The sequence below is a fragment of the Muntiacus reevesi genome, chromosome 1, assembly GCF_963930625.1.
Source record: "Muntiacus reevesi chromosome 1, mMunRee1.1, whole genome shotgun sequence".
Taxonomy (NCBI): Eukaryota; Metazoa; Chordata; class Mammalia; order Artiodactyla; family Cervidae; genus Muntiacus; species Muntiacus reevesi.
In genome coordinates, this window is record NC_089249.1 from 199,791,388 (window position 1) to 199,814,627 (window position 23,240).

At 51.6% G+C, this 23,240-nt stretch overlaps 1 protein-coding gene across 3 annotated transcripts in view; it reads left to right on the forward strand.

The window, feature by feature from the left end:
- GNG7 (G protein subunit gamma 7) overlaps nt 1-23,240 on the forward strand; it is a 138,052-nt gene that overhangs the window by 87,420 nt on the left and 27,392 nt on the right. For 2 of the 3 annotated variants that reach the window (XM_065918099.1, XM_065918098.1), the window contains exon 3: nt 19,438-19,474. The exons of the other annotated variant lie outside the window; for it this stretch is intronic. The gene's annotated coding sequence lies outside the window, so the exon portion shown is untranslated. The remainder of the gene's footprint in view (nt 1-19,437; nt 19,475-23,240) is intronic. 3 annotated transcript variants of the gene reach the window in all.

Here is a 23,240-nt window from a genome sequence, read left to right on the forward strand (position 1 = left end):
AAAGTCAGATTCCCTGGGGATTCCCAGCCCCCTGGCTGGATCCCCAGGCTGGGAAGCCTAGTGTGAGGCCTACAACCTTCACAACAGCGGAAAAACTTCTTTGGTATTATTGTTCTCCATTTTGTGAGTCGCCCACCCAGTGAGTATAGAGTTTGATTTTATCAAAATTGTTCCCCTCCTACCCCTGGTGGCTCAGATGGTAAAGCATCTGCCTGCAATGCAGGAGACCCGGGTTAGATCCCTGGGTTGGGAAGATATCCCAGAGAAGGAAATAGCAACCCACTCCAGTACTCTTGTCTGGAAAATTCCATGGACAGAGGAGCCTGGTAGACTATAGTCCATGGGGTTGCAAAGAGTCAGACACAACTGAGCGACTTCACTACACTGCCTACCATTTCACTGTAATTTCTCCTTTGTCCTTGGATGTGGGATATCTTTTTTTGGTGAGTTCCAGTATCTTCCTGTTGTTCAACAGCTAGTTGTGATTTTGGTGCTCTGGCAGGAGAAGATGAGCATATGTCCTTCTACTGCGCCATCTTAATCTCTTCTCGAGATAGTTGGCAACTTAGAGAAGAGGTGCAGAAACAACAGTACAGAGAGTACGCTTACACCCTTACCCAGCTTCCCTGGGCTCCATCTCTTCCTTAACCATAGAACATTGATCAAAGCTGAGAAACCAGTCTTGCTGCAGTGCTACTGACTAAAGCTTAGAACCAGTTCAAATTTCACTGGTTTTTCCACTATTGAACTTTTTCCTTTTTCCATCCTATCTGGGATCCAACATTCATTAAGTTGGTCGGTTCATCTCTTACTGATTAATTGAAAATCTTTATATATGAAGGACTTCATGGTTTCGTCCCTCGTACCTGTGACGAAGTATTTCCCATTTTGCCATTTCGTTTTGTTGTGGGGAACTGGTAATTCCGTAGACCACAGTCCTAACTCCAACCAGAGCGGGTGGGGGAGTCTCCTAGGAAGATGCCATGTCCCACGTTAAGGAGAGTTATGGGAACAACATCAGGCGCCCAGCAGGGTACTAGCCGCATGCCGGGCCCTCCACAAACTGTTCCCACACCTTCCAACCCCCTAAACATCCACTGTTGCCCTAGCACGTGTTGAACAGCAACACATGAGCATGTGAAAACCCTCAGGATTTCACCCCGCAGAGCTGTGCTGGCCATGAGCAGAGCTTCATCCCTCTGAGCTAACATCTGGTGAATGAGGAGTCAGTGAGGGGACCTCACCAGGCACGCGGGGATGCGGGGTGTGTCTCAAGGATCTCCAGGGAGGCGCAGAGGCCAGTTCTCACCCTCCTGCGGTCTGGGAACTCAGCTGACCTCTCCAGGGAGCCCTCCTGAGCAATTTGCAAGTGAGAAGATTGGCACCTGGCATCCAGGCCGCCCCCTCCCTACCTTTCTGTCACCTAGATTGTCCTTTTTTTTGGTTGTTTTGTCTCTAGTCTCATTATGGGGGGATTCTCTGTCCTTAAGACAAACCCTGTTGGGAGCAGGTAGAGGCCGCACCATAGATTCACGACTTGTGAGGCTGGGATTGTTCAAGATAACACTTCTGACGCGGGGGACTGTGGAGACTGGTCTACAGGTTACAGGTTGAATCTTCCTCATGGCCTGATTTGGGGCTGAAGATGGTATGAGAAATGGACCCTCAAGAACTGGGGAGGGGCATCTGGGCCAATGAGAGCCTCCTGTGCAGACAGGGGCAGAGGTCACGGGCTGAGGGACGAAGCTGAAGGTGGGATGGGGGGAGGGGGTGACATCATCTGTGGCATGTGTCACCCATCTCCCCACACACATCCCTCCCACTTCTCACTTCTTAGTTTGTCAAATACTCATTGAATGTCTGCTCAGGATATCAGGGGTCCAGAGATGGCTTAAAGTCCTGATGTCGCCTAGCAGAGTGGCTGGAGAGGCAGGGGCACTCAGGCGGTATGACCAGGGCAAAGCCAAGCCAGGAAGGCTTCCTGGAGGAGGCAGTAGCCAAACTGAGCTTGAAAGAAAGGCAGAATAAAGGCCACCAGCAGACTGGTGGGTGGACTGGGAGTCAGGTGGGGGAATCCAAGAGAACTTCTCCCAGCTCCAAGGTGATAAAAATGTTAGGAACTTTTCTGTTTTATTTTATTTTTTAAGTTTTTTTTTTTTTTTTTTTTTTTTTTTTTTGATGCAGACTATTTTTTAAGTCTTTATTGAACTTGTTACAGTATTGCTTGTGTTTTCTTGTTTTGTTTCGGCTTTTTGACCCCAAGTCATGTGGGATCTTAGCTCCCCGGCCAGGGATCAAACCTTTGCCCCATGCATTGGAAGACTGAGTTGTAACCACTGGACTGCCAGGGAAGTCCTGCTTCTCTGTTTGAGATTCTCCATTTATAGCATTGGAATCTCATTCTCTCCTGCTGCATGGTCCTCACCAGCTCTGAAAATGGTACCTGCTGAGCTGTCTGGGGTGGCCCAGAACAGCACCAGGAACCCAGGGACTTATCCCCTGCAGGGCTGGAGGCTGAGTGTCTGAGGTCAGGGTGTGGGCAGGGCAGCTCCTGCTGAGGTGGAGTACCTTCTGTGCTCCCCTGCTTCTGGGGGTGCTGGCAGTCTGGCGTCCCTTGGCCTGGAGAAGCACTGCCCACCTCTGCCCCCAGAGGAACCGATCGTGTACTCGCATCCCAGCCCCGAGCCTGCTATCTGGCTCCTGCCCCACGTCCAGCCTGTGACTTGCCTGTTCTCTGTTCTCCCTGGATGCCCGGCTCCCAAAACTAGCCCCACAGCCAGGGTGAGGGTCAGGGCCCTCCCTGGGCCCCCTGTGAGTCACCAGCCAAGGGTATGAGTGTCAAACTCATCGTCCCTCTGCGGGATGGGGGCCTGAGACCCAGGAGGGTGGCCCCCTTTGCTGTGGTTAACTTGACACGTGTCAGGTGTGTCCAAGCAGCCATCTCCCAGGCCTCTGTGTCTGGCCCTGTCCAGGCAGGAGCAGGACCCCAGAGTGAAGGTCCCTCCAGAGCAGGCAGGGAGGGCGGGCAGGCAAGGACCAGGGGAGAGGAGCGGCTTGCATTCTCGGGATGTTTGTCCAGTCCACCGTCCCTCCCAGCCATTTCCTGACCCTTCGCAGACAAGCGGCACTGGCACCCAGCCAGGGCTGGTGGTTTTCCATGCAGGGGATCAGTCTGGGTCCACAGCCCCAACCCAGGAGGCAGGACACACAGGTTCCAGGCCCCCCACCCCAATGCACCCCTTCCCACTGTGGACACTGGGGCTGTGTGATTTCCAGGGGGAGGAGCAGGGATGCTGCAACAATCCCAGCACCCTAACCCAGGACCGCCACCACCCTACAGAGAAGGACTTGCCTGGCTCAGCAGCACCCAGGGGTCTGTAGGCGCAGCACACAGGGGCTTCTGTGTCCAGGTCCCCAGATCCTGGAATACTAGAACCAAGGGTCCTCTACATTGGACCGAGCGGTCCTCACCAAAGCTCTCGCCTGCAAGAGTCGAGTCTGTCACCTGTGCTCTGAGCGCTGTTTCTGTGGAGTTATTTACATTCTGCCTCATTCCACAAAGAACTGAGGTGACGTTCAATCACATAGAAAAACACAAATAGCTTTATAAAATCAAGTTGGGGGCTAAGACTCTGTGCTCCCAGTGCAGAGGGCCCAGCTTTAATCTCTAGTCTGGGAACTAGATCCCACGCCACAACTAAGAGCCGGTGCAGCCAAATAAATAAATGAATAGATATTTTTTTTAAAATCAAGTAGGGGGTGATGCTATGGGGCCCTCTCGGAGCTCTGATTCTGGCACCAGCTTCTCCCAACTTTGCCGCCAGTCGACCCTCAGGGAGTTTCAGAACCTCACCTCAAAACCACCACCCTCTGTGATGTGACGCTGCACTCGAATTCCATTTGCTTTATGTGGGAAAGCCCTACTTTGTTTTTAGATTTGCTCATGAGTATAAATATGTAGTATGTATAATATGTTTGCATAAATGTGTAATGTGCTTGTGTTCTCAGTCGTATCCGACTCTATGCAACTCCATGGATGGTAGCCCGCCAGGCTCCTCTGTCCACGGGATTCTCCAGGCAAGAATACTGGAGTGGGTTGCCATTTCCTCCTCCAGGGGATCTTCCCAACCCAGAAATCAAACCCGCGCCTCTTTCATCTCCTGTATTACCTGGCATGTTCTTTACCACTAGGTCACCTGGGAAGCCCATAAATGTGTAATGCGTGTGTGCAAGGTCGCTTCAGTCGTGTCCAACTCTTTGTGACCCCATAGACTGTAACCCACCAGGTTTCTCTGTTCATGGGATTCTCCAGGCAAGAATACTGGAGTGGGTTGACCATACCCTCCTCCAGGGGATCTTCCCAACCCAGTAATCGATCCCTCGTCTCATGTCTCCTGCATTGGCAGGCAGGTTCTTTACCGCTAGCACCACCTGGGAAGCCCATAACTGTTTAATACATGCATATAAGTATATAACACACGCATACAGCATACTATATACATGGGGTATATGTACACGTGTATATGTATATGTGTGTTACATACACGTTATATGTGTCTACAATACATGTAACAGCAGATCCACTGCTGGAGGCCCCTCCCCACTTTGGGTTCCTCCCCTCGGAGTCCCAGTTCAGCTGCCTTGAGAACTGTGAGCCTTCTCCGAGTTTGTTCTCAGCTCTCGGGCCTGGGAAGGTGGTCTCGGGCATGTGCTGACTTTGTATCGAGATGCCCACCTGCCCTTCCGCTCCCTGCCCTGTGTAGTCCCCTCTCCCTGAGCCTGAGTGAGACCACCACCTGCTTCTCCCCAAGAAGGGGTTCCAGAGGTGACAGGCTGTCAGGCCCGTGTATGGGTTACCTCCTCTAGTCTCCCTACAGCAGGCCCCTCGACACCCCCTCTTGCCAGCTTCGATGAGGTCAGTTGCCACGTGATGAGAGGGTGCGTGAAGGGGCCCACATAGCCAGGACCTGGGGGCAGCCTATGGGATCTGAGAGCTGAAAGCAGGGACCCCAGACCTGAGCCCTGAGGAGGCACCTGTAGCGAAAGCCTGAGGGAACTCAGAGGCGGACCCTTCCCCAGTCGAGGCGCTGATGAGCCGACAGCCCCAGCCCCACCTGGATTGCAGTCGTGGGGGCCCTGGGGCTGAGCCCTGGCTTAGCTGTGCCTTGACTCCTGAGCCCCCAGCCCTGAGACACTAGACGGTGGAGATTCGTCACTCAGCATAGAAAATGAACCCACTGCCCTGGTGCCCAGGCTGTGCCCTGCAGAGAAAACAGAGATGCCAGGCTTTGCACACATGCCGGTGGCCCGGGTGACCGTGTGCAGAGCCAGTGAGCCCAGGACAAAGGGAGTGCCCTGGCTCCCCATTCCCCAGACGACAGAGTCTCAGCCTGAGGCTGCTTCCAGGCCCTGCCCCTCCTGTGCCACTGACCCCGTCCTCCAGGGGCCTCTGCACGTGTCCAGGAGCCATGCTGGCCCTGCAGGAAGGGCTGGACCCCACCCCGTGCCGAGTCCCAGCGCCCCACGTGCAGGCCCGGACGGAGCTAGCTGCTGGAAGCGACCCCAGCGTGTTTGTTTTTCTTGCCGGTCTCCCCGGCCCTCCCAGCTGTATGTCTGCACGTCATGTGGGTTGGGAAACTCAGTCTCGGAGGCCAGCAGCCCTGTGACCCCTGCTCTAGGAACACGCATGCCTGCACCGTGTATCCGTGTGTCTGCGTGTGCGCGCGTGCGTGTGTGCGTGCGTGAGGGTGGCATCCCTTCTCCTGGGCTGTTCATCTCCCAGCAGCTTTCCAGATGGGTCCCCAGGGAAGGCACACACACTCTCTCACACACACACTCTCACACACACACACACACACACTCTCACATACACACACACTCACACACACACACACTCACACATGCACACACAAGACAACCCAACCAGCATTTCTCCCCTCATTCCCCAGCAGCCCGGGGACAAATGTTGTCCCCGCCAAAGCAAAGCAAAGCCTAACATCCAAGCATCGTCTTTCATGGGGCCACCCCGCAAGCCTGTGGGAGGAGTCACGAACCCACTAAATAGGTATGTGAGTGTGTTCAGTCGTGTCCTACTCTTTCCGACCCCATGAACTGCAGCATGACAGGCTTCCCTGTCCTTCACCATCTCCTGGAGCTTGCTCAAACTCACGTCCACTAAGTAAATGATGGCATACAACCGTCTTATCCTCTGTCGCTTCTTCTCCTCCTGCCTTCAATCTTTCCCAGCATCAGAATCTTTTCCAATGAGTCAGTTCTTCACATCAGGTGGCCAAAGAAAGTATTGAAGCTTCAGCTTCAGCATCAGTCCTTCCAATGAATATTCAGTACTGATTTATTTCCTTTAGTATTGACTGGTTTGATCTCCTTACAGTTCAAGGGACTCTCAAGAGTCTTCTCCAACACAATTCGAAAGCATCAGTTCTTCGGCACTCAGCCTTATTTATGGTCCAACTCTCACATCCATACATGACTGCTGGAAAAACCATAGCTTTGATATACAGATCTTTTGTCGGCAAAGTGATGTCTTTGCTTTTTAATATGCTATCTAGGTTTGTCATAGCTTTTCTTCCAAGAAGCAAGTGTCTTTTAGTTTCATGATTGCAGTCATCAAGGACGTGACTGAAGACACTGAGGCTCAGATAAGAATGTAACTTAGAACAGGTTTTCGTGTGAAGACACTGAAACCCTCTTGCCATTGTCGATGGGAATGCGCCTGGGGCAGCCACCGTGGAGAACAGTCTGGTGGTTCCTTAAAGAACTTGGCTTAGAATTACTGCTGGATTCAGAATTGAAACCAGGGGCTGGAAGAAACACTTGTACACCCGTGTACACAGCAGCATATTCACAATAGCTGAAAGGTGGAAATACCCCAAGTGTCCATCAGTGGATGGTGGATAAACTAAATGTGATGTATACACACTGTGGAATATTACTCAGTCTCATAAAGGAAGGAGATTCTGACACTTGTTACAACATGGATGGACCTTGAGGACATGATGCTCAGTGAGAGAAGCAGGCACAGAAGGACAGACACTGTCTGATTCCACTCACAGCAAGTCCCTGGAGGAGTCAGATCCACAGAGACAAGAAGATATGGGGGCAGGGGCAGGGGGAGGGGCTGGGGAGTCAGTGTTTCAGGGGGACAGAGTTTCTGTTTGGGAAGATGAGAAAGTTCTGGAGATGATGGTGGGGATGGTTATTCCACAATGTGAATGTGCTTAGTACCGCTGAGCTTAAAAATGGTCAAGAGGGTGAATTGTTTGTGAAGTATATCTGCGTGTGTGTGCCTGCGCTCAGTTGTGTCCGACTCTGTGACCCCCATGGACTGTAGCCCACCAGGCACCTCTGTCCAAGGGATTTCCCAGGCAAGAATGCTGGAGTGGGTTGCCAACCAAGGGATCAAACCCACGTCTCTTGCGTCTCGTGCATTGGCAGGCAGATTCTTTACCAGTTGTGCCCCCTGATGCTGCTGCTGCTAAGTCGCTTCAGTCGTGTCCGACTGTGTGACCCCATAGACGGCAGCCCGCCAGGCTCCTCTGTCCCTGGGATTCTCCAGGCGAGAGCACTGGAGTGGGCTGCCAGCTCCTCCTCCAGTTGTGCCACCTAGGACAGTTAAAAAAAAAAATAAACGCTCTCCCAGTGCCTCTGCCCCTCTGGCCCCACCCAACCCCGCAGGAAGTCCCCCTTCCTCCCTGACACCCACCTCTCTCTGTCACTCCCAGCTCTGAACCTTCGCTATAGTCATTAGCCTCCCAGAGTTAATTTTTTAAATTAAATTTTGAACAAAAATCAGGCTTTCCTGAAAAGGAAGCTCAGACTCCAGCTTGGCAGGCACTGACGCATGTCCACAGCGGACCCTGATTGTGGTTTCTTGTCACCAGCCCCTCCCCACGGCATCAGACTAAGCCAGCACCCAGCGGTGTGTGTGAGTTCCCTAGGGCTGTTGTAACAGAGTTACACACAACAGAAACGTGTCCTCTGGCGGCTCCAGGGACCGGAAGTCCAAGACCAGGGTGTCGGCAGGGCTGGCTCCATCTGAGGCCATGAGAGAGGGTCTGTCCCAGGGTTTCTTGAGGCATCTGTGTACACCTCGCCCTATCTCTGCCTCTGTCTTCACGTGGCCTCCTCCTCATGTGCATGTTTGTGTCTAATCGTTCCTGTTTTATAAGGATACCAGTTATGTTGAATTAGGAGTCCCCTCCTTGCTCTAGTGTGACCCCACCTTCACTAATTACTCCTGCATGTGTGCGTGCTGAGTCGCTTCAGTTGTGTCCAACTCTGTGCCATCCCATGGACTGTAGCCTGCCAGGCTCCTCTGCCAATGGGGATTCTTCAGGCAAGAATACTGGAATGGGTTGTTGTGCACTCCGCCAGGGATCTTCTTGAACCAGGAATCGAACCCACGTGTTACTCCTGCAATGGCCCTGCCTCCAAATCAGGGTGCATTCTGAGGTCTGGGGTTAGGGCTGCAACATCTGATGTGGGAGAGACACTATGTTCCCCACACCAGGGTGTGGGGTTCCCCCGAGTGTCTTCCCTGAATCTGGAGAGGAGTCCTCCAGCTCAGTCAGTAAGTGTTACGGAAGAGACGCTACGGGTGATGGGCCTGGGCAGGGGGATGGTGGAAGGCCACAGAGGATCACAGGAAGACTCCCACTCCCAAACCAAGCACATTCCTCAGAGGCTGGCTCCAAACTCTTCTTCACTGAAAGCCGGTGTCTCCATGGGTCCCCCTGCCCCCACCCCCAGCCCAGAATTCGCCCTGCTCAAAGGCTGGGCTCTGCTCCTCTGGCTGCAGTGACTTCTCAGAAAAAAGGATGTGTCTGGGGGTGGCCTTGGTTTTCAGGGTAGATACCCCCATCTCCCCAGTCTCAGGACCACCTCCTTCTCTCACCTACAACCTACACTTCCATTTGGGTGAGGAGGGCCTTCCAGAACCTCAGATCCTTGTTGATCCCTCCCCAACCTTCTCAACCACTTAAGTTCCTCTCCTTCCCCACCATGGCCTCCATCCAGGCCCCCTTCATGGTTCTCATCCAGGCTGTTCCTACCTGGGCTCCAGATCTGCTTATCTAGGAAGCCCACGAAAATGCTTTAACGTAACTTCAGACGATAACCATGAATATGGTAACCCAGCCTGGATGCATTCATCTTTACACCAATGTGATCATAAAGTGTGTTTAGTTTTTTTTTCTGGAGAGAGACCTCAAAAGTCATGATGAGGCCCTGCTTCATATCCTCCCACCCTGAACCCATCACTACCAGCATGGAAACTTCCCTCCACCCCTAGGAAGAGGCCCAAACTCCCTACATGGCAGGCATGTCCATTTTGGGCCACATTTGTGTGGCTCCAGTCATTGGCCCCCTGTCCTCTCTGCTCTGATCACCCACATCCTGGCTTGAACTCTGGGGCCCATCCAGTCAGGGCCTCCCATGGAACCCCCAGTCCTGGGGTTGCCCACCCTCAAGCTCTGGGCCTGGACACTGTACACTGCAGGAAGCTTCTCATACTTAACTCCTTTTTTAGAAAATGAGATCTAATTCACATACCATAAAATTTGGGCTTCCCAGGTGGCCCAGTGGTAAAGAATTCACCTGCCAATGCAGGAGACACAACAGACGCAGGTTCGATCCCTAGGTCGAGAAGATTCCCTGGAGGAGGAAGTGGCAAGTCACTTCAGTATTCTTGCCTGGAGAATCCCATGAACAGAGGAGCCTGTGAGCTACAGTCCATAGGAGCACAATCAGACACAACTGAAGCCGGACACGATGCACACACCGTAAAATTTACACATTTAAAGTGTGTAATTCAGTGTTTCTGGTACCTTCGCAAGGTTGTACAACTGTGACCACTACCTAATTCCAAAATATCTTCATCACCCCAAAAATAACCCTAGACCCTGTTCTCTCTCCTCCAGCCCCTGACAACCAGGAACCTACTCCCTGTGTCTGTGGATCTGCCTGTTCTGGATGTTTCCCATCAGTGGAATCACACCCTGTGTGTCCTTCTGTGTCTGCTTCTCTCAATGAGCATCGTGTTCTCAGGGTCCATCCATGTGGTAGCAAATGTCAGGGCTTCACCCCATTTCATGACTGAGTGATGCTCCCATGTGTGGAGAGACCATAGTTGTTTATCCATCATCTGTTGATGCACATTTGAGTCCTGACCACTTTTGGCTATTATGGATGATGTAGCTCTGGACACTGTGCACACTTTTCTGTGTAGACATGTGTTTGCATATCTCCTGGGTACATGCCTGGAAGTGGAATGGCAGGGTCAGAGGGTGATTCTATTTTAACCTTTGGAGGAACTTTCTGTCATTCTTTTATCTCAAAGGCTGTTCATCTCTCCAGCTCAGGGTTCTGCAAACTGCAGCCAAGGGAATGGAATCTGGCCCTCTGCCTATTGTTGGAAATAAAATTTTATTGGCACACAGCACGTCCACAACATGTTGTCTGTGGCAGCTGCTGAGTTGAGTTTTTGCCACAGACACTCTGAAATATTTCCTATTTGGCCTTTTATAGAAAAATGTGTGTTAGTAGGTAGCACTTATATGATATGCTATGAGCATCTATTTCTGCATCTTGAGAATCCCTCCCTTCTCCTATCCTCCCACCAAACAGAAAGTTCCCCAAGGGCGGGAACGGGATCTCTCATTCCTGTTTCCTACCATCATTAAACACGTGGATGCACTACCCCACCCTCCCATCCGGGAGCACAGAGCCCGTGGATCGCCTGGGCCTCTCTTTTCCTGTGGATTCGAGCCAGTCTCACTCGGGAGTCCCACCCTGGCTGCCCATGGAAGTTGCTTGGGGCCCCTCCAATGGGCCACACCCCAGCCAGCTGCCTCAGTTCCCCCAGGTGAGTGGGGCATCACCCCGGGGGATTCCAAACTTTGGGAACCCCTGATAACTGGTTCCTCACCCCAGATTGTCTGCAGTTCTTGGGGATTTAGTCCTGGAGGCTAGGAACCAACAGGCCCTTTCTCCCATTCAAACAGCTCCAATTTATCCACCCAGATGGCTCAGGGGTCTAAAATCTGCCTGCCAATGCAGGAGACACATGAGACTCGGGTTTGATCCCTGGGTGGGGAAGATCCCCTGGAGAAGGACATGGCAGCCCACTCCAGTATTCTTGCCTGGAAAACCCCACGGACAGAGGAGCCTGGTGGTCGAAAAGAGTCAGACGTGATTTAGCGACTAAACAACAACAAGGTATTCTCAGTGGAACAGAGTTGGAGGCAACTCTGCCCCCCAGGGGACACTGGCCCATGTCAGGGGACATCTAGGGTTGTCATGACTCCAGAGGGAGCTGCTCCTGGCATCAAGGGGGAGGGGCCAGGGATGCTGCAAATCCCCTCACAGTGCCCAGGACAGCACCCCCAACAGAGGATGAGCCAACTCCCATGTCAGCAGAGCCAACTCTCCCATGACAGGAAGAGACCCTGTCATAAATACTGAGGTAAGGATAGCTTTCAACTGAAAAGAAAAGAAAAAAAAATATATATATATATAGTTTATTTGTTATTTTCAGCACCAGCTATAGGTGTGTCCCTGCAGCCGTAAGGAGTTGGCCCCCTGTTGGGCAGAAGACAGGCTGAGGGCGCAGCAGCTCCGGGGAGTCAGAGTCTACTGTGAACCTTCTGAATCGCTGGAGTTTTGCTGCAAAGCCCCGAGCGGGTGGAGGGCATGAGTGCTCACCCTGGAGCCTAGTTTCATTCTAAGAAGTAGAATGCAGAGCAACTTCTAAGAGAAGTGCCCGAGGAAGGGGATTACCCTCCTCTCTCCCCAGAAGAGCTGGTGAAAATCTGTGAGAAGCACTTCCGGTTTCTTTCTCTGCCAGGGCAGCTTCCTCCGCTAGACGCTGTGCTCTTGGGCATCTCTGAGACTTAAAAAAAAAAAAAGCAGGTGATCTATTTTTTAAGCCTCTAGGAGAGGCCCTTCGGAGAAGGCAATGGCAACCCACTCCAATACTCTTGCCTGGAAAATCCCATGGATGGAGGAGCCTGGTAGGCTGCAGTCCATGGGGTCGCTAAGGGTCGGACATGACTGGCCAACTTCGCTTTCACTTTTCACTTTTCACTTTCATGCATTGGAGAAGGAAGTGGCAACCCACTCCAGTGTTCTTGCCTGGAGAATCCCAGGGATGGGGGAGCCTGGTGGGCTGCTATCTATGGGGTCACACAGAGTCGGACACGACTGAAGTGACTTAGCAGCAGCAGGAGAGGCCCTTGGAGGCTGAGCAGCTAAGCTGAGAACAGCCAGTATGAGAGCTTTAGGCAAAGGGTCCCAGAAGTGGAGCCCAGAATCCCAGGCCAGGAGGAGGTTGTGTGGAGACTGGAACTGGGTCCACCACCCCCCCATCCATCTCCTGTACCTGGGCATGCTGATCTCAGCCAGTCATCCTCTGTGGGAGCCGTCCTGGGGACTGTAGGGTGTGGAGCAGCATCCCTGGCCCCCACCCACTCGACTCCAGGAGCCCTCCAGTCCTGATGACCACAGATGTCCCATAGGGGGCAGAGCTGCCCTGGGGAAGACCCCCTGCGCTAGTGACCCACTCCTCCAACTGCACACACACACACACACACACACACGTGGGGAAGACCCCCTGCGCTAGTGACCCACTCCTCCAACTGCACACACACACACACACACACACACACACACACGTGTGTGACCATCTCCCTCCACTCCTGCATATACAGGGGATGCTGCTGCTAAGTCGCCTCAGTCGTATCCGACTAGTAAGGCCATGCTAATGAAAATGCACAGTCAAGGAGCCAAGCTTTCTGGAATTTTCCTCCCTGTCTCACAACTGAGCCAGGGAGCAGCCTGTGTCTCCCGAAACATCAGGGACCCTGTAGGTTGGGTCTGCAAAGCAGCCACAGCACCTTTCTCAGGAGAAAGAAGGGAAATTTAGTTTCTGACCCAGAGTAAACACTCAATGAGCATGACCGTCCCATCCCAACACCCTATGACCCCAGCCCAGCCCCTCCCCCATCGAGGCTCCACCATCCAGGAAGCGAGGATCATATCAGTAGGGATCCAGAAGCCGGGCCTCCCCAGCTGTACCCACGCCAGCCTAGGACCCAAGGCCTTCCCACTGACCCAGGCCACTCTGCCCTTGATCCCAGAGCCACAGCTCCTACTTCTCACTATTCGGGTTTAGATAAAAAATACTTTGTTGCTTAAAAAAAAAAAAAAGCCTCTAGCCATCCTCTTGAGCCTTCAGTCAGTTGTAATATTTTTGCTGGTGGAGGGTCCTGCCTCCATGTTGTGGCGGCGGCGGGGGCGGGGGGGCATGGCAGTTTCTTAAAATAAGACAACAATGAAGTCTGCAGAATTGATGGCCTCTTCCTCTTATGAATGGTTTCTCCGTCATGTCCAATGCCCTTTGATGGCATTTTACCCACAGGAGAACTTTCTTCACAGTTGGAGTTGATCCTCTCAAACTCCTTATCTACTAAGTTTGTGTCCTGCCTTCTGTCCTTTGTTGTCATTGCAGCAGTTTCCACAGCTTCCTTACCAGGAGGAGATTCTGTCGCCACACCCACTTCCTTGGACTCAGTGCAAAGCAACACACTCTATTCCTTGCGGGAACATGTTGCCACAGACATGCAATTTGTAAAAAACAAAACAAAAACTCGATATTCATGAAGTGAAATAAAATGAGGCGTGCCTGTGTGTTGTGTGTCACATCCACTGTGTTAATTTTATCATTAGATCCGTACTTCCCGCCTCAATGGGCACCGTGTTTGTCTTGTTTCATCCTCACCTTGACCCTGAGAGTAATGTCGTGGGTCATCGTGTTACAGATGGGGCTTTAGGGTTCAGAGAAGCAGAGAACTGATGTCCAGACAAGTGCCCAGAGCCAGGGCCAGAACTTGCTCAAAATCCCCTCCCTGCACCTCAGTTGGGCCAGAAAGACTGACTCCTCTTCCTCTGTGAGCAGATGCTGGCTCTCTGTCTTCTAAAACCTTCTAGGTTCCTCTCACCTAAATGGGCTCATCCTGTGGTCAGAATCTGTACCCTCTTTCCCACCTTCAGAAGTAAAAGTCAGGATGATGATAAGAAGAATAAAAAGTAATTCCATCAGAATAGTGATTCCCTTGGGGAGGAGGCCCTGGGATGCCTTTGGGGGTCCCAGAAATGTTCTGTCTTGATGCAGGTGATGGTGATCCAGGTGCATACGTTTTTTAAATACATGGTCTATACATGAGCCATCTGTACACTCTCCTGTTGGCATGTCCTATGTTAATAAAAGAGTGTAGCGGGACTTCCCTGGTGGTCCAGTGGTTAGGACTCCGAGCTTTCATTGCTGAGGGCCAGGGTTCAATCCCTGATTGGGGAACTAACATCTTACACATGTCTCACAGCCAAAAAAAAAAAAAAAGTTTGGGAAAATAACAGGTGTCTGAATCCGAGAAAATAGCTTGGTGCCCAGGCCTGCTGAGGCAGCGGGTGAGTGAGCAGCCTGGTGGCCCTGTTGGCACCGTTTTGCCATCTTTTTGAAGGCCAAGCGGGAGTTGATCAAGTCCTCTATACCTTTAAACTCAGTGAAAGTCGCTCAGTCATGTCCAACTCTGCGAATTCCCCAGGCCAGAATACTGGAGTGGGTAGCCTTTCCTTTCTCCAGGGGATCGTCCCAACCCAGGGATTGAACCCAGATCTCTCACATTGCAGGCAGATTCTTTACCAGTTGAGCCACAAGGAAGCCCAAGAATACTGGAGTGGGTAGCCTATCCCTTCTCCAGGGAATCTTCCCCACCCAGGCATCAAAGCAGGGTCTCCTGCGTTGCAGGAGGATTCTTTACCAACTGCACTATGAGGGAAGCCCTTAAACTCGAAGTTAACTCTTAAGAATTCATCCTCAAGGGGGAGGGAAAGAGAGGTGTACACAGAATTTTGTATTCTTGGATATTTGTTTCATGTGCATTTGATTTTTGTGGTATAATGATTTAAGTAAAGGAAAGAATCAGAAACAACCTAAATATCCATGGGACTTCCCTGGTGGTCCAGTGGCTAAGACCCTGTGCTCCCAATGCAGGGGGCCCGGGTTTGATCCCTGGCCAGGGAACTATATCCTACATGCCAGAACTAAGAGTTTGAATGCCACGACTAAAGATCCCATATACAACAATGAAGATAGATGATCCCAAGTTTCACAATTAAGGCCTGGCATAGCCAAATAAAATTAATTAATTAATATTTTAGAAAAGAACAATAAGCAACCTTAACATCCAATAATGGGCAACAATATGTATACATCATACTTGTTCAGTCATTAAGTTGTGTTCAACTCTCATGGACTGCAGCACACCAGGCTTCCTTGTCCTCCACTATCTCCCTGAGTTTGCTCAAACTCATGTTCATTGAGTCAGTGATGCCATCCAACCATCTCATCCTCTGTTGCCCCCTTCTTTCCTGCCCTCAACCTTTCGCAGCATCAGGATCTTTTCCAATGAGTCGGTTCTTTGAGTCAGGTGGCCAAGTATCAGAGTTTCAGCTTCAGCATCAGTGAATTCATCCCAGTGAATATTCAGGGTTGATTTCCTTTTAGGATTGATAGATTTGATGTCCTTGCTGTTCAAGGGACTACTACTAATCGTATAAATTATGGTACATCTAAAAAGATCCTGTTTCTAAACATAGCATTAGTTTTATAGATGGGACCCTGAAACAGAACAGACATTGTTTGGAGGGCAGAGGGGAACAGCGAAATCCAGATAAAGCCTGGAGTTGAATTTAGAGTAAGGCGCCTGTGTTCATTTCTTCATTTTGGCGAGATGGCAATCTTAGGAAGAACTGGCTGAGGGCAGGTGCAAATTCTCTGAGCTGTTTTTGTCACTTTTCTTTCCATCTAAAATCATCCCCAAATCAAGTGTTAGAAGAATTTGTGATGGCATGGGAAAATATAATAAGTCCCCACGCATGAATGAGTTCCCTTCCAAAAGCACATTCATAAGTCCCATTTTTTTGTTAAGTCCAACAAAGTTAGCCTAGTGTGCAACTTTTACAGATAATGCCAGACAGGTGAATTAGCTTATATGATTGGACGTATGAACACAAGTTTGAATCTTTTTTGTTTGTTTGTTTTTTACTTATTTATTTCTGGCTGAGCTGGGTCTTTGTTGCTGCACTTGGGCTTTCCTCTAGTTGTGGCAAGCAGTGGCTACTCCCTAGTTAGGGTGAGAGGGTTTCTCATTGCAGGGGCTTCTCTTGTGGTGCACGGGCTCTCGTGCATGAAGGCTTCCGTAGTTGTGGTGCACAGGCTTAGTTGCTTCTCAGCATGTAGGACCTTCCCGGACCAGGGATTGAACCCGTGTCTCCTGCACTGGCGGGCAGATTCTCACCCACCGACTGTCAGGGAAGCCTAACATTTGCATCTTTAAAAGTCTGAAGAGATGGGGGGGGGGGGCACTAACTGTAATGGTTCCCTCACAATGTGATATTAAGCAAATTAAGAAAAGCTTTAAAGACAGGTAATCAAATAGTATAAAGGACCTGAATTTGTAAAAATGGATAGATATGTGTATATGTTTTTTAAAAAATCAAGGTGATAGGATTATGGATGATCTTTGTGACTTTACCTAATCTCTAGATTTGGGAACATGAAATTGTGTTCCCTCTATGGTCATAAAGAAGAGAAAACATGGAAACAGTAGATTATCATCATTGGCAGCAGTTCTGGGCCAAACAGTTGCCACAAACACTGATTAGTGAACCCTGCACGCCGCTCCTGGGGACACTCGGGGCCAGGCTCCCAAGAGCCTCTGTTGCCTTGTTGTCACAACCAATCCCCACTCAGCCTCGTGTGACGTGCGCTTCTGTTTAGAGACACCCGATCTGATACCAGTTCTTTGATTAAGTCACTGCGGGGGCTGTGACCCTTGCCTGAACGAAGCTCGTTTGATACACTTATTGTCTCCGTGAACACCTCACTGCCCTGCTGCACTTGGATCCTAGCCAGCTCTTCAGCTTTATGCTTGGGGCCATTAGATACAAAATCACCCCAAAAACCCCCACAAGCCAAAAACGTGGCCCTGAATGGTGGAAAAGGACCCTGGTTACCGCCTGGTTCCACCTCAGATGGGAAAATGCTTCTTGTTGACTCAAATTGTTTCACTGCTCTGCCTCTGTCCTCGAATGACTGCACACCCCACCCCCGAGTATCAATATGGGGGTTACAGATACCTTCTAGCCCGTAGGTGGATTCCCAAGCACAGAGTGCAGGTATCAAGACCTTGCCCTGTTCCCAGCGCAGGCTGTCAGGGTCCCAGCCCTCGAGGGGAGCATGGGTTGGTGGTAAGGGGCCACCTCTGCACCCTGGAACCCCAGTGCCTCAACATACTCGGCCCAGCAGTGGTGTGTCTCCCCACCCCACAGGCCACAGGAGAGCCCAGTGTTGACCTTTAGCAGGAGTTGGGGACACCTCCCCCCACCTCCCTGGATCCAGGCAAGCATTCTTCCTGCCAGGTGTCTCCCTCTATGTCTGTGTCTCACCCAGCACTTCCTCAAGGCAGAGGTCTCAGCTGGGGGTGATTCTGCACCCAAAGGACACGGGGCCATGTCCGGGGATGACTGTGGTTGGCTTCTGGTGTTGAGTGGGTGGGGGCCAGGGATGTTGCTCCACGGCCCACAACGCCAGGGATAGACTCCAATATCAGCAGCGCCAAGGGCGGAACCCCTGCTTTATAGAAAGCTGCTCCAGCCCCCTCCTTCCTGAGGCTGGGACCCAGCTGGGTCTCCCCGGTGGCCTCTTATGCCAGCCTCCTGGGCCTGGGCCACTGAGAAAGACTCACCCTGGCCCAGGAATGGCAGCAGCGGCGCGTCTCTTTGTGTAGGTGGAAAAAAACACCGTTAGTTTGTGGAAAGAGCTAATGTTTGCAGAAAAGAGGGGCCGGCTCTTGGAAACCACAGGGGACCTTCGGAGCCAGGGGGAAACAGCCTCGCCCGAGGCCAGCCTGCAGCTCGGGATGCCTGGCCTATGCTGAGCAGGGGGCAGGGGCTTCTGTTGGCTTCCCCAGGGCGAGCCTCCCTAGAACTCAAGAGTGGGCTAGCTGCTGGCTTTTCTGTTTCTTTCCTCTTCTTTTTTTAAATTTATTTATTCGACTGCACCAGGTCTTAGTTACAGCTCACAGGATCGTCAGTCTTCATTGCAGCTGGTGAACTCTTAGTTTGCAGCATGTGAGATCTAGTTTCCCTACCAGGGATCAAACCCGGGCCCCCTGCATTGGGAGTGCAGAGCCTTAGCCACTGGACCACCAGAGAGGTCCCTAGCTGCTGGCTTGTGATGTGTAGTCAGTGATCTGGCAGCTGCAGGAGTCCCCGGGGAGCCCAAGCTGAGGTACCTGTGTGGCCGAAGGGGACGGGTCTCCATAGCCCACAACCTCCTCCTCCTCCATGGGAGGTTGGTACCAGCTGTGTGTGGAGGGGACAGGTGACTGCTTGCCTCTCCCCCTGGCTTTGGTGGGTGCCTCCCTGGGTGGTCTGTTCTCAGGGCAGCGGGTGCAGCGTGGGGAGCAGGGTGGAGGCTGGCATTCAGCCTCTGGGTCACCCTGACAGCTGGGTGTGGCTGCCCTGGAGCCCCTCGTGCCATGCACACCAGTCATCAGACAGAGGCTTGGCTCCGTCCAGGGTTCCAGTCGGAGCAGGGGGTCCCGGCCCCTGGAGAATGATGGCTCTAAAGCACCGGCACCCACCCCACCCCCGGGGTCCACTCACAGAGACTTCCTTTCTTTCAGGGTGACCTCTCGGCCTGGGGCGGCCAGCTTCAGATCCCTCGGCTTCCTGCCCCCATATACCTGTCACCTCTTCCACCCCGAGGTTAATTGCTTTGCCCCCAGATCGCATTTTCCACCTCTCCCTTTTTTTTCACCCTGGCACGTGGCTCCCATCAAAGCTGAAAACCAGACATGGAAAAACCCCAAGCCTGACACGTGTCAAGGCTGGGTTCCATATCAAGGCTTGGGGTCCCTGTGTCCCAAAATGGAATAGTACAATATCCAGAAGAAAACTCGACGCCCCTCCCCCACCCCCAGAGAAACACCATTGTGTGTCCTGCATGGATTGGTTATAAAGAATAAAGTGGAGGGGACTTCCCTGGTGGTCCAGTGGGTAGGACACCACGCTCCCAGTGCAGGGAACCTGGGTTCAATCACTGGTCAGGGAACTAGATACCACATGCAACAACTAAGACCTGGCACAGCCAAATAAATAAGAATATTTTTAAAAAAGAGAGAATGAAGTGGATTCTCTAGAAATAACCCCCCTTTCTCTGGAGGACACGGCCTGTTTCCGCATCAAATGCCACATTTTCAGTGACAGCCAAGTATTTCTCTGAGAAGAGTTGGAGATAATTATGTTAAAAATATTTAACCAGGATTTTTTTTTTCCTCTCTCTGTCTTTCTAAACAGGATAAAGCAGTGCTGCTTCTTGGAAAAACTGAAAAAGGTATGTCGCGTTTTCTCTTACTTCACAGGCTTGGAATCCCTTGTTTTTCAAAAAAAAGGAACAAACAAGTGGGAGTATTTGGTGCGCACATGACACACTGGGGATTGTGTCACCGGGAGCAGAGCCCTGGGCTGCCCGCCAGGAAACCTGAGTTCAAATCCCAGGTCCGCCTCTGCCGTGTCTGGGCAGGTCCCTTTCATCTCCCTGCAGCGGAAATAACATGCTATGACTTCCCAGGCGTGCTCGTGTCGAGATGAAGGGAGGGCAGCTGTCAATAGGAAACCGGGTGTCGAAGGGCCTCCAACCAGCAGGCTGGAAACATGGGTCTTTCCAGGAACTCGGTCCCTTTTGTGTAGATTACCTAATCTACAGCTTACCTCTCTCCCTCCATCCGCAGCATCCTCCTACAACCCTCCCCTCCTATAGCCCTTCCCAGGTCCAGGAGTCCGGCAGGCACACCACCCTCTGGTCCCTGGCATCTTCCGCCGACTTTCTCCTCATCAGTCTGGCTGAACGCCTGTCAGGGTGGCCCCCCTAGTCAAAGCACCAGTTTCGGTTTCTCTGGCTCCCTTCTCGTTTCTCTCGGCTATGTCGTTTATCTCAGGCTGTGTCACTTCCTTCCCCCTGCGGGCCTGGGGTTTCGCTGGCCCTTCTGGTCCCTGTTCCTCCAGGTGTCCAATCGGGTCATGGATCTGGGAACTTCCCTGACGTGCCGTCTGCATCTGGCACTTTTCCTCCCACACCCTCATCCCACAGGTTTCAGCAGGTCTCATTTTCACACTGAGCGTTTTCCGCCTGCCCCCGTGGTTTCTCCATGGCCCCGTTGGTTGTCTAAGAGCGTGTGAGTTAATTTCCACAGGTTCCGTGGCTGCTTAGGAAGGAAAGGGCATCGCAGCACCTCTCTTGGTGAAGGATTTTGATGGTGGTGTGGCTCAAACGGGGTTCTCTTGGGACCTTTTGCAGGTCTTGCTGAAGACGCAGTGGGAGGGCTGGATTGAGGTGGAGGGGCTTCACTCAGGACCCGGCTTCTCTGCTTCCTCTCTGAGCCCTTTTTTTTTTTTTTTTGCCAAGCCATGCAGCATGTGGGATCTTAGTTCCCTGACCACTGGAAATGCAGGGACCCTAACCTCTGGACCACCAGGGAAGTCCTGAGATTAAAATTTCAATTAAAGAGGGAATTGTTGCAAGCTAACTCCAGCCCTATCAGATCCTATCTCTAATGAATGAATTTTTTTTAATTTTTAAGATTTATTTATCTATTTATTTGTTTATTTTTGGTCACGCTGGGTCTTCATTGCTGCATGGGGCCTTTCTCTATAGTTGCACTCTTCGTGCGATGTGCAGACTTCTCATTGCCACGGCTTCTCTTGTTGTGGAGCATGGGCTCTTAGGTGCACAGGCTTCAGTAGTTGTGGCTCTTGGGTTCCAGATCATGGGCTCAGTAGTACAGGCTTAGCTGCTCCACGGCCTGTGGGATCTCCCCAGACTGGGAATCAAACCTGTGTCCCCTGCATTGCCAGGTGGATTCTTTACCACTGGGCCACCAGGGAAGTTCTAAAGAAAATCTTGACATTTGATTCCTTGTGGATATTTTGCATTCATTTTGACTTCTTAAAAATTATCACATGAAGATACTGATCGAGATGACTGAGTTTCCTCTGTCCCTCAGATTCCGTGCCCAAGGCAGGCACCCTGCTGTCGTCAGCACAGTCTGGCCGATGGGAACTGTGATGATGAAGACAGTTCTCTGAAACGAGGGTGCTTCCCAGTGGTCACCAGCCCCCTCGTCTTGATCTTTTCACATTGTCCATCAGCAGAGCACGGGTCTGTGGCCCCTTTTCCTGACAGGGAGGCCAGACCTCAGGTGTACCTGGTCCCCCAGGACACACACGTGTCTGGAATCACAGCAGAGCCGTGGCTGCCAGGCTCAGGTGTCAGGACAGCGGGGGCTGCAGCCACGTGGCCTCGTGCTGGGGGATTAGGTGCCTGCCCTGCCGCACCTGTCAGCCGGCAGGACACCAAGCTACAGCTGTGACGTCAGCCGGCTCCATCCAGGCCCTGGCCCTGCTCGCAGGCACCTGGCCAGCCTCTGCTGACAGCCCCTACCCACCTCCTCCCCTCCTACTGCAGACCCCGCTCACAATCCGGCCAGTGTTTATCAAGTGCCTCCTCTGGTCCAGGCCTGGCTGCTTGGTCCCATTTCATTCTGTTAGGAGCCTGGGGAAGCAGGTTTCCTTGTCCCCATTTCTAGGTAGGGAAACTGAGGCATCAGAGAGACTCAGTGAGACCCAGGGCTGGTAAACTACGAGGCCAGGGTTCAAGCTCCTTCCTCTCCACCCACAAGGCACTTGGCGGCCCATATTACTCAGGGTTCTCCAAGAAACAGAACCAACAGTGTGTGAATACAGAATTATTTTCAGGAATTGATTTTGGAGGCCGCAGGGTGGAGACCCAAGAGAGCCAATGCCAAAGGCCATCCCTGTAGGGTTCCCTCCTGCTCAGGGGAGGCTCGGTATTTGTTCTGTTCAGGCCTTCCTGTCAGTAGAAAAGCTCCCCTGCCACCTCCCACATCCTAGGGAGTAATCCATTTGATTCAGCATCCACCAGTTTAAGAGCTCCCCTGGTGGCTCAGATGGTAAAGAATCCACTTGTCAATGCAGGAGAGGTGTGTTCAATCACTGGGTTGAGAAGATCCCCTGGAGGAGGAAATGGCAACCCACTTCAGTATTCTTGCCTGAAGAATCCCATGGACAGAGGAGCCTGGTGGGCTATAGTTGTTGCAACGAGTCGGACACGACTGAGCAACTAACACTTTTACTTTCGACCAGTTTAGGTGGCAGTCTCACCCAGAAACACCCTCACAGAAGCATCCAGAAGAATGTCTGACCACATATATACCTGGACATCCCATGGCCCAGCCATACTGACTTAAAATTAGCCATAAAAAATCGCGCTCTCTCTCTCTTTTTTAATACATATTTATTTGACTGCACTGGGTCATAGTTGCAGCATGTGGGATCTAGTTCCCTGACCAGGGATCAAACCCAGCCCCTCTGCATTGGGAGCTGGGGAGTCTTAGCCACTGGACCACCAGGAAAGTCCTTCCCCTTTTTTCTTTTAGTTTTTTAATGACAAAGTCACAACTTGGCACCAGGTCTATTGACCACCAGCCCAGGGTCCCTCCCACCCACCCACCCAACAGGTTTGAATTGGTAATGCATTCTGAGGAGATGGAGTTCTGCTTGGTTGGATTGTATTGAATTCTTTTTTATCTGTCTGTGCTAGGATTTCCTTGCTGCATCGTGTGGGCTTTCTCTAGTTGTGGTGAACGGGGACTACTCTCTAGTTGCGCTACGTGAGATTCTCATTGCAGTGGCTTCTGTTGTTGCAGAGCACTGACTCTAGGCACATGGACTCCAGTAATTGTGGCCCACCAGCTTAGTTTCCCTTAGCAGGCAGATTCTTAACCACTGCACCACCAGGGAACCCCTGTATTGAATTCTTTAATTCAAAGACAAAGTGAGCACAGTTCTTCTAAGTGTCGGGTTTGGGAGAATTAGGGCTATGCCAACTTTTCTCTAAAAAACAGCAAGATGACATTTGACCAGGTTCCTGCTGCACAAAGACTAGAATTATCAGATTTTTCTTGGTTGGGTAATGCAATGAAAATGGTTTTTAAAAAGTCTCCAAAAATATCTGGGCAGCCCATGCATGAGTGTGTGCTAAGTCACTTCAGTTGTGTCCTACTTTTTGAGACCCCAAGGAC